The following is a 12,421-nucleotide window of genomic DNA, read 5'->3' as shown; positions in this document are numbered from 1 at the left end:
GGAGCTTCGCCTCATCTGTATTTCCAGCTTTCCATGGGAGACAGGCTGTTTGCTAGGCAGGCACTTTCTCCTCTTTTGAAGGCGGGTGAGTAAAGAGCCCATCCCCTCTGCATCACCTCTCATCGTTTATACAAGCTAACCCTCGGCTATTGTTCATGCCTATGTGAATAGTGCTCTGTACAACACCATGTGCGGCTCTGAGGCTTAGATGGGAAGCTTGTGAGCTGCAGATGGCTGTGCAGTGACAGCGTGGGGCTGCGGAGGAGGCATGCAGCTGAGCAGAGATGCTCTGGAGTAACGGTGCAAAGATAGCTGGCTCCCCACATGTCCTCCCTAGAGCAGAATCTCCATCCACAGTGACCTGTGTAGACTCCTCAGACCTCTTTTCACTTGTAGGGAAAACAGAAAAGAAACTAAAGAGGCATGATTTAACATCCATGCAAGAAAGTGTAATCAGACTTTTGTAGGCTTTGAGAGGCAAGGGAGAAGTTACGGAGGTGAAATTTCTGCCATGGAATTTGGAAGATGATTCTGGTAGTCTGATATGTAGTTAAATTAGATTTGATTTTCTAATATGAAAATCTCAGGGAAGTCAAGCCTCTCCCTTTCAAAGTAATTCTTTATTGTTTCCTACATTGCTTGAATTACGTTAAAAGCAGCAATGTCTGCAAGCTGTGAACCACGAGGTAGATTTCTCCTGGTTTTCTGACTTGGAGATTATGTACCTATGAGTTGGCCAAAATAAAAGGGCAGTTTTTATATGAGGGATTATGCTTTCTGGCTGCCTGTGGCTGCAGGGAAACCCACCCCATGACCCAGGACATTCCTCTCAGCTCTATATTCTGTAATGAGAATGGAGATGGCATTTTAAACTGTGTAAATTATTGCCTGCCTCCTTGTTTAGAGTGGTTTGGCCAGTTACTGCCAAGTTATTGGCCAAACCTAGTGAGAAGAGAGTTCAAAAATTATGCTGTCACCTCTGCGCTTGTCTAAACTGGCACAAAGTGAAAATTGCGTCTTTCTGTTTCATGTTTTTCTCTCCGTTTGTAGTCTTTGAAGACGAGCCATTTGAGCTATTGAGTCATTTGAGCTATTTGAAAAGTTAGGAAAGACCAAGAATCTGATACCCGTTTACACTCACGTCACAATACCCTGTACTGACAACACAAATGGCCTTTAAACTGGCTGTAAGTGTACATATACATGTAAAATTTACAGATAGTAAATTAGTATTTATGTGTGCAGGGACCACTATTGCAATGCAGCAATAGTGTAAGTTATACACATATGCGCGCAGGATGGGGAGTTCACCCAGGGCCCTTGCTAACTTTAAAACTGCCCCCTCCCACCCCAACTTGTAACTGTCTTTCTCTTCTCTTTCCTCCTTAGTTCCTTTGCCCTTGATTGCATCTATGTCCAAGAGCACGAGTTATCCAAGGGCTAGGATAACTAAAAATACAATCGACTTATAACACTTATCACATTTCCCACTGAAAGGGCATTCTTGCTGTTATTTCAGTTTGTCTTAACCACTTCCATAACATACATGCAAACAAAGCCCACTGAAACACGGAAAGGAAGTACTCAGTGGATTGTACGCTGTAACTATGTACTGCAACTTTGTTAGGGCTTAGATGCATGTGCATTGGTGAACAGGTGAATTGTTTGAGATGTTACCGGATAGAAAGTCACTACAAGCTTGGTACAAGCTATTTGTCATGGTTTAACTGCTGGAGATGAGGATGCTGAGGGAGAGGGCTGTGGGAGGGGAAAGCCAGCGATGGCAGCACACGCAGAAGGTCCCGTCCCAGTTCTGGCTTGGTAATCACAGGACTGACGCTGTACTGCCACTTCTATTCTGTCTTTTCCAGTGTTTTGCTTGTTACAACAAGTAACTTTAAATCTACCAAATTTAGGACTTGAATCTGGAAACACATCATCCCCCCCTGATTTGGGGGATGGATCAGGCCACATACCCAGTTCTAAATATTTGCAGAATTAGAGCTGTCAATCACAGAGCTTTAAAATATTTACAGAAATGTCTTAAAATCAACATAAGTAAAATGGCTTGTCAGTAAGGGCTGTTGGCACTAGTGTGAGATTAAATAGTAAAAGAATATCCAATACTCAAGATCCTCTGGAACACCTGGAACTTCTACCTAATTCCATAATTTGCTTTGATTTCAGCTTTTCTAAGAACTTGAGGGGTTTTAAATTAAAAAAACCCCACCCAAGAAACACATACGTTAACTGTGGATATTACCTGACCACTACAGCATACTTGCAGCCATAACTCCTTTTAAATACATTGGTTGTTTTGAGCAGCCCAACACAAGGGAAAATGAGATTTCTGGTTTCAGGACTGTCTTTCTGTCATCTGCTGTAAGCTGTAAATTCATTTAAATTTTCAAATTAGTTGAAAACTTATGCCCAACAGAATAAATAAAACATTTATCTTTAAAAAAACCCCACATTCGTCATCACTTCCACCTACCTTAGTATCTAGATAGCAATAAAAATAAAAAATGATTCAGTCTTCCGTACATTTGTTTAATAATTATAATCATTCACTGGGCTAAAAGTATTCAAAGGAAATTAAATGTGCAAGTAACAGGCCTCATGACTATGCAACAAAGTGGGAAATTTTCAAATCACAGTTTTAAAGCATGTGTGTTAGTTCACTCTTCTCTATTATCTATTTAGAAATCACTGTCACAGCTCTCTTATTAATGTATGAGGCAGAAAATAAATGTATAATAATTTCAATCAATTTCATAATTTTTAAGACATTGCTTTTAAACTCTCCATAATCATATGCAAAATGGCAAAGTCAGTTCCACTTAATTTATTTCATATGTTATTCCAACAGCATCGCAGATAGTTCATTGTTGCATATCTCTCCAAATAATGAGTTCAGGACATCCTTTCCTTCACAACACTTCATCCGCATGCTGCACACTTCATATTGGGTAATTGTCTGATGAAGAAGGGAAGCAGGTAGCCCGAGGCTATTAGAAAGAAGAAGCGTCAATGAAAAAATGTTGGACACAGGTGTTACCCCCTACGGACAATGGAATATTTGGAGGATGAATAGAAAAGGAAACATGATGCAACTAATCAACAGATGATTAAAAAAACTGTTTAACTTGCCTCCCTCATCAGGATGCTACCCGTCACCACAAGCGTTCTCTCCCAGGGTGGGAAACTTCCGGACAACCATGAGATTCCCATAAAAGGTGCTGGATAAATTTAACTGAGCTCTGTCTAAATGCTGCACTTGTGGGATTTGCTGGAACAACGATTAACATGAGCCTAACAAACCACTTATTAGCTAATCAGTGTATTTTTAAAAAAGTCTAAAGAAACTAAAAATTCACCAAAAAAGTGTTTAAAATTACATTGGAGTAAATTTAATTTCTTGTCCACTTGTGTGCATGCTTTGCTGGACTGGCAACATAGTAATCACATAAAACGCATCTACTCAGAAATACCCCCGTTTCTTCTCAATCTACCAAATGTGAGTAGCCCCCCCCACCCCCAGTGAAGCACATGTTCCTCTTCTGATCATTGCAATGTAAAAGAACAGTACGTTCTTCCTCTGTATATTTGGAGGGGCAGACTGCTTGGGAGGCTGAGAAGGCATCTTGTCAATTTGCTAAAATTCAATCTGCTTCTTTACAAAATGTTTTATGCTTGACACCGTATTTCAAGTGAAGTTCCCATGTGAAGTTTTGTTCAGCTGTACCTGCAGGCTTGAGTGGTGTTGCTAATTGCAACAGTAACATTAGCTAACCACCAATAAAAAAGGTTAGGAATGTTTCGTAGCCCATTAAATTGCTATCATTTTTCTATTAGAAGATGAAGTCTGTATATAGAATTTCAGAGTAAATAATCATATCTTGATTAGATGTGAGAAAATAATTTGCTTTGAGGCTGGGGGGGGTGAGGGAGCTTCATTGGAAATTCAGGCAACTAATTTAGGTTCCACCCTGAAGGTCATTCATAATTGTCAGAGTTTGGCATGTTGTGTTTTCTCTGCTACATACCATCATGTAAAGCAAAGAGAAGAGGAGCTGAGCAGTACTGTATTGCTGTGTGGAGCCCTTTTACACTTGGGAACGTGCCAGGTCTGTGAATCCCCTGTGTCATTTGAAAAAAAACCCCACATCTATCAAGTAAGAGAGACTGAGACTCAGCCTGTGAGCCACTGAACTAAGACAAATAAATTTAAAAAAGAACAGTTATAAATTATACTGGCATTTCATATGGCCATCACATCTGAGTATCTTCTTTATAAAATCAAGGTGGGTAATGCAGTTTCTTATGGATATTTAAGATTCTCTGAGTTTTTACTGTGTGTTTCTCTAGTCTGTTTCTCTGCAGGGAGCAGAAATATCCACCTAACTGCAGTCAGACACTGTTTTAGGGACCTTTCTGTAATGGTATAATACACTTGAACTACACAGCAAAAGAAACTTTTCACAGAAGCAAACTAAAATGCAAAGCTGAAACTAGTAAACCTTTGGCAGCGTGAAACTAACACCAGCATCATGAGTGGGCATTACAGCAAGGTAAGGGGAAATGTGCAGGTTTTTAATTTCAAATCTCTCTCGTAAAACATATCCAAATATTCAGGGCATTTTTTTTTGTAAGCACGTAAGTCAAATTTAGGCCTGCTCTCAATACACAAGAAGCCCAGTGGGAGTGAGGGGCAAAATACTGACCTCCGAGAAGCCCATGGCAGTATTTCCAATGACTTCAATGAAGGCTGGATGAAGCAGGATTACTTATGTACTTAAAGATAAACCTGTGAACAAATATTTGCAGACCCAGGGGCTTTTTGTTTTATTTTCAGAGTGGCAGAGCATTTCTGGTTACAACGGACATCAAAGGGAGCTGTGGGTTGCTCAGCCTTTCTGGAAGTGGAGGCTTTTAGCTCTGGAATTGTCTGCTCAGTCTGGGGCCACCAGGAGTCCTACCTATCCCGGGGGACTTAAGGGTGTTAAACTGGACTGGCTCCTGGTTCTGCATAGGACATCTGATCCCCTCACCAGTCACACACCTCTGACCTGGCATGTGCAACTGGCTATCTAGGGAAGGAAGCTCAAGTGCAAAACAGGCTAGCCTTCATCAGCTCACATCCCTACATGTAACATGCAGTAATTCAAGCATTTCCAAAGGACCCTGAGGGCTGGGAAGTGTGGCTGTGATCCAGGCATCCAGCGTGGCCCAGGATTTTGTGCTCTTGTTGACGTGCCGGTGGCAAGGACAATGTGGCCATAACCTGGGTAAGATGGGGCAGCATTCAAAAGTGAAATTTTTTTCTATCTGTGTTAACAATCCTGTGCATCGTGCTGTTGACACTTGAGTCAACCTAGGTCTGTGAAATGAACGTGTATTTCTTTATCACTGAAACACGAAGATGACCACATCTATTCGTGCTGCCTTTCAGCATTACTGTAAGAGAAGATTTCAAGGTTGTGCTTTGTTTGGGTTTTTACAGGTTTCCTTCCCAGCTGTAGGATGGTCACTAAATCTCTGTCTCTCTCCCAGGCTCACCCCGGGCTCTTTTGTTTTCTTATCAGCAGTGGGAGTGGTGCAGGAGTATAACACTGGTCTGATTTTCCGAGGATCTGAAAACACTCCGCTGGCATTAACTTGACTGGAGTTTGAAGGGTCTGATTATTTAACAGGTTTCTGTCTTCAGTTCTGCCAGTGTAAAGTTGGTTGAAAAAAGGGAAAATTGTAAACAATTTATAAAAACTATACTCCTATATTCTGGCAAGCATCAGAGCTGGTTCTGTTTTTTCTTATCACGAAACATTCCTCGTATTCCATTAACTCTAGGAGGTGTAACAGCAGTATGCTTTTGACAACATTATTCATTGCTTTTTCGTAACTACCTTTCTGCATATTCAAAGTGCTGCAGAAACACTAGTTTTTTTGTTTCCCTTTTTCTTTTTTTAAACAGGATCTCTGAATTGAGCAGTATTTGTAACTTTTAAAACATAATAATACATATGTATCTGAATTATGTGAATAATATAGAGAGTAAACAATTATTCACAAACACTTTGAAGTAAAGTTCTTTCATGTCACTTTTCCATTAGCATACAAATATCGTGCTGGAAAGCTGTCAAGATTTTTATCTCAAGGAAGCACTTACTGCTCCTCTTTAAGAAGATGAACCCTCCCATTAAGATCACAATTCTTGTGAGCAGGAAAAACAGCAAGTGCAAACAAACCCCTCATGCTTTTCAATATGAATTTTTAATAAAAATGAAATTCCTAGAGTATATTGTCTTAATGAAGTCAGCAAGATTAGTCAAATGCTCAAAGTTAAGCATGCGCTTCTGCACATGTTTAATTAGGGTCCTGAACAAAAAAATAATTTGCAGGCTCAACTGCAGTTTACACTCCCTGTGGCTCCTGCCGTGTTCCAACACTTGCGTGAATGGTGGCACTCATATCAACACGGCCAACGTAAGTATGCAAAGTACTTAATCAAATTGTTCCAAGTGAAAGCTTGCTTCTTGTGGCAACGCTTAATAAGGTAAGAGAAAAACAGATTCGTTTCTATGCAGATATTTTAAGAGGATATTTTATTTGAACTACTGTTCGTAACAAATACTGTGAGTAAGTGAAAATGGGACTTAGGTGAAGCAGGTGATTAAAATGATGTCCAATATTTAATTCATTTTAATAGCATAAAAATTATTAAAACCCAAGTTGTCAGGATCCTGCTAGCTAAGAGTTTTATAAAATTGTTGGGGTGGTTCCAGCCCTGTTATAAATTGTCAACACTTTTCCTATTTCTGATAAAAATCAATTGCTATTTTTTAAAAGATACTGAAAGATTTATGAGCAATTTCATTTGCTGGTGAGTCTAAGAAAATAGTGGCTGCAATATAAATATAAGATCTTTTTAGAATACAAATTCATAAACAACCTGGAAAATTAAGGACTTTGATCAAAATTGTTTCTCATACTTTGAATTCTACAAGAATCATTGGAGGTCTTAAATAGAGGCCCTATCCTATAAATACTTAAACTTGTGTTTATGCACATTCATGTCATCAATATTCTTTTATTTTGCGAGAAAATGGGCAACACAGAATTGAGCATCTGCATGTACATTTTTAGAAAACACCTCTCCACTTTATTAAAGCTATCAAGGGGCTGGTTTGGATCTCTGATTTATGATTTTTTCCTATAATTTCTATTTACCATGCATTTTATTCTTCTGTTAACATCTTCCCCACATAAATACCATACTATTTCATGTGAATTTTAAGTTTTTACAGGAATGCAGATGCACAAAATAAGCTAACTGATAATAAAAATCTCTACAGTCTTCAAGCTTTCTTCCCTAATCATTTCAGGTGTTTTTTTTTCCCTGCCTGAATCTCATATTAGCACTTTGTGAAGTTACTAAATTCTGCCACTCTTCTTATTCAATTACATACAGGTGTATAACATTTTGCATATGAAATTGCTCAGAACTTGCAGAAGAAAAAAAAGGAAGCCACAAAAATTGAGTCCTGAGTTCAGATCACAGACAGATTTCAGGAATGTCAATTTGTTTGCCACTGATCCTTTCTTTCTAACGAGAAGTCGTCAGAAAGTGGGGCCTATTTTTTTCTTTCCCCATAACATACTGGGTAATGATGCAGAGAAAGATAACAGATTGCAGAACTAGTCTGCGATGGTCCGAAGTCAGACTTTAAAATTAATTGAGTCCCAGAATGCAATTGTGACATAGTAAGATTCAAAGGGAAACACAAGTGAAAATATTTTCTACAGGTCCACCTGAAAAGCTTGAGATCAAAGGTGTATAGGTGGCAATAAGAAGGAAATAAATTTGTTATTAGTATTTCTCTGGGAATAATAAACATTCATTAGCTTCTCTGGAGGAGTTAGAGCTATTGGTCATAGGATGAAAGGCATGAAAGCTTCTAAGCTGTCCAAATCATTACTATCTAAACCATACCTTAGATGATCAACTGGATAAAGAAAACAACGAAGTCAGGCTGTTACATTTTAAGACCTTTTTGACTGAAACATTTTTGAGCTGTGCACCCATGGTCATAAAGGTACAGTCAGCCAGAGATTCATGCCTGTGAGATGCTTGGAGATCCTCTGCTACACAGAGGCTGGAGCCATTAGCGATTAAGGATCCTGCAGCTGAGTCGCTGGACAAGCAAGCAAATCAAATTCTGTGAGAAGAAAATGTGTTTGTGTAAGAACTCAGAAATCTGAAAAAGAAGGCCCCCAGATGTTTGAGAAAGGTTTTAAAAAACAATTGGTAAGCTACTTTAATGAGGATGAAAGCCATAGCAAAAAAATGCTCTAACAGAGAAGTACAACATCACAGAATAATATTTTAATGCAGGCCTACAGCATTGAAAGGTTCTTCAGGGCTGCAATGGAAGGACAGGGTCACGGAGCAATTTCTAGCTACTTCTTGGGAAGCAAAGAAGCAGTGGACTGTCTGGGCTCTGCCAGAGGAGCAGATGAAGGCAGCACACGTAGCTCACAGTATCACATAGTTAATCCCTGTGCAGAATGGTGAGCATGCACAGGTCTACAGTTCCTATTTGTCATAAACTCTTCCCATCGCAGAACTCACCCTTACATTTAGGAAAAGAAAACATTATTTCCACAGACTACCAAAACCAAATAATAACTGTCGTGGAAACAGAGTTGGTTTTGAATGGGGAAATACACTGGGAAGCTTTTTGTCAGCATTCCTGTGAATGGTGGAGGTGGGATTATCCCCCTTTTCTACAGGCAAAAGTTAAGACACCAAGAGATTGTCACAGATGCTGCTAACTTTGAGTGCATAATTTGAAACACTTAATGCCTCATTCTGTGTAATACTTTGTATGCAAAGGACTATATTACACCCAAAGCATCCCCCCGTTTATGTTACTTGCAGCTGTGAATGCTCAATATCTACAACCAGATCCTAGGCCATCTGGAAAATGAGGATCATATCCATGTAAAGTTCTTCAGAAGTTTGTTGCAGAGTTAGGGATAAATTTAGCTTAAGCATTAGTGTTCACTTGCATTATCCATAAAAGCATCTTTTCCTGCAGTTATTTTGCTCATTCCCTGTAAGCCTTCTAAATCCTGCAAAAACTAGGTATGAGTCCTGAACTCATCAACTGTTTTAATGCACAGTCCAGTTTTGTTTTAAGGCCACATCCACACCAGGCACAGAACAAAAGAGGGGGAAGGGAGGGGTTTCATGGAGAAAATAACAATCTAAATGTGTTAATTTATCAAAATGTCAACAGCCAGGCAGAAAATGAACTGAATTAATATTGGTTCTAAAGGAAAATTTACTTCTACTATTTTCTAATTTCTCAGTCCCTAATTTTACAAGCTTACTAATATTTTAACATCAACTTTCCAAGGCTTCCCCAATAGTCTATCACTTAGACTAATCTTCTGTCCCATATATTATCTTCCTCCCTTTTATCTCCTCTGCATCTGAATTAAACATCTTCTTGCCCATGTTCTTAGCAGCACAAACACAGAAAACACCGTGGAAGTATGATTCCCATCCTGAAAATGATGGCAGTCCTCACAGCAGAGTGCAGTGGCCATCCAAAGCCTTACAGTCTGCGTGTTCACCGCACATAAACTCTAGAGAGAGTTTAGCTGCCAAAAACCCCAACAAGCACAGGTGTGAGTTGCAACTTCCAAGAATTATGAGTAGGCAAAGCTTTTTCGTAGGGTCAATGAAGGAAATGCTTCTGACAGAAATAAGAAATCCACTTTCACGTGCCAGTCCCTATTGCAAAGTATTTATGGGCAAATGTTGCCTTTAGTCTCACCCTTGGAAATGAGTGGATTTCTTTTGAAATTTTCACTCACACACAGACAAAAAAGAAATCCCATGTGAATGCCTGCTCTGCAATGTTTCACCTTTGCAGATGAGATTTGATAAGGTCCTGAGCGAGGACAGATAAACTAACAGAAGCAGGTGCTGCTGCATGCACTGCTTGGACCACAACATCTTCATCTCAGCTGGCTCCTCTGATTACTAAGGTTGCACAGCACTTCCCAGTTATTATTTATTTTTAATTTGCCTTTGCTTTAACAGCTTTTTCAGTTCCAGATGAAATCTTCCATTCTATGTATCTGCCTCAAACTGAGTTGAGACCCACTGGGTTAGCCATTTTCAAGAATGGCACTGAAAAAAAGAAGCAGTTCATGGGACCCTTTCTGCGCTTTCACTGAAATTTCAGAAACCCGCAGCCTGGGAACAGGAATTTCAACTTTGCTGTCAAGGAGTGGCTTTTGTGCAATATGCTTATATGCAGGCAGTCGGCACATACACCACAGAGAGCTCTTTCAGCCGAACTTGTAAATTCTCCAAAGATGCTTCTGCCAGGGAGCATAACTCCGTTCCCTCGCAGATCTTATAGGTGTTAACACGGGCTTTAATTAAACGTATTCTGTTTGGCCTGGGGCTACGTAGGTGAAATTTGACTATGCTTGTAATGGCTGCTCCCAGGCACAGTAACTATTTCTGCTTACTTTCATGGCTCCTTTTCCTCTTTCCCTTGAACATTATAGAAGAATAAAATGTCTGATGAAAATGCAGAAAATGGGGGGGGGTGGGGAGAAAAATGAGGGGAATGGAAAGGAGTCAATAGAATCAAGAATTCTGGTGAGATGAGGATGGACTGAGGAGATTAAAACTGGCTGGGAATTGGAAAGGGTGCCTGGCACTGGTTGCACAAGAAGAACAGGAATGTGAACCAGTTTGCTAGGCAGGACTGAAAATGGAGGTAAAAAGGAAGGAGAAAAAGTTTCCATACAAGGAATCTGAAACTAGGATCCTGTAAAGAAAACACAGAAGACAAGGAGCTGGAGTGTAAAGGGAGAATTGTATTGTTAAGAAGCATTTGCAAAAGTTCGAAGTCATGATGATGTGCAGCAGCTTGTGTAATGCTGGACACTGAGTGAAGCGCCCTTTCACCAGACTCCTTGGCTTTGACTTCTGAACAGCAGACAGTTAGCCACAGGGTAGATAACGTGAAAAAACTCCTTGCAGCATAGCATAGCCTTGCAGCAACATAGTTCCAAAGATCCTCCAGGTTCTTCCAATAAATTGGGTGCAATTCTGACTAATTTATTCTTCTTTGTGAAATCTAATTTATTCATTCGTTGCTGGTTCCAGAATTCCTCAGCCTTCCTTTCTGAGGGATGTTCCATGACTGAAGCAGGCTTCTCTAGTCCATCACTGCATGATCTTTGCAGCACATTTACTATATGTCTTTCTCTCCTGAACTTATCAGGCAGCTGATCTTATTCTACATATCCATTTACTTTCTGGTGTTTCACAATACAACAATAAAAGGGATGGCAAGGAATGAAAGCAGGAACCTGGTCTCTCAGTCTTTACCACAGCCGGGCGGGGACTGGCCCGTTGTAGCTGGAGGCTGACACTGGATGCCACTGGGTTTAGGAAGGGTTTTGCAAGGCTGGATGAAGAGTCGGGTGTGGAAACGTGGAAGTGGTCGGGCAAAGGGTTGGAATTGTGTGCAAAGGAGATACTGCTTCTCAGAGGAGCCCGTGACTTGGACAACACGCAGACCTGGGCAGAAAGACCGAGCCTGGAGTTCAGGAGTGAAAATAGGAATGCAAGAAAAATGAGAGTGGGATAAACCGCTGGGACTGGGAAAAATGAGGGCAGTCCCCAGTTGGAGGGGATAAGCAGAATCAGTCAAACATGAAGAAATTAACAGCCTGTTTTTCCTCAGCCATTAGAGTACGATCCCCTTCAGATCTTGGAGTAAAGCGCACAGAGCCCTGGGTTCGGAGCACTGAGAGTCTAGGACTCCGTGGCTGTGATCGATGTGTGGCTAGATTGTGATAAGCTATGGCCGTCTACTTAAATATGATCTCACAATGGATCTGCAAAATGGCATTAAACTAATTAATTTAGGCTGTTCTTAATCCTGGCATTTCCTAACTTTGGTGTGTTTGACCTTGCCACATTAATAACACTCTTTGAAGTACTCTAGAGACTACACACATATACTATAAATGTATATAGCATCAGTCTCAAGTAATTATTCTGTATTTGTTTTAAAATGAAGTTCAAATATCCTTTGATTTTAAATATAGATTTGGCTTATATGGATCTCCCTTTCAGTTTTTTCCTCTTTTACACAATTTCCGAATCGTAAAAGTGCACTATAAAGTAGATTGCCTGCTGCAATTATGATTTATAGAATAGTCCCAGGTGTCTGCACATTAATTATGACTTATTATTAATATATGCATTAACCGATCATTCATTTTGTAATTACTTTGCAAGGATCTAGTCCATCAGTGCTAGCTTTGAATAAAAGTGCACAAAGAACAGAAATCTACTGAAGGACTTTCAGTGTACGTTGCTGAT

This window comes from Chroicocephalus ridibundus, chromosome 1 (assembly GCF_963924245.1).
Source record: "Chroicocephalus ridibundus chromosome 1, bChrRid1.1, whole genome shotgun sequence".
NCBI lineage: Eukaryota > Metazoa > Chordata > Aves > Charadriiformes > Laridae > Chroicocephalus > Chroicocephalus ridibundus.
This window is presented reverse-complemented; position numbering follows the sequence as displayed.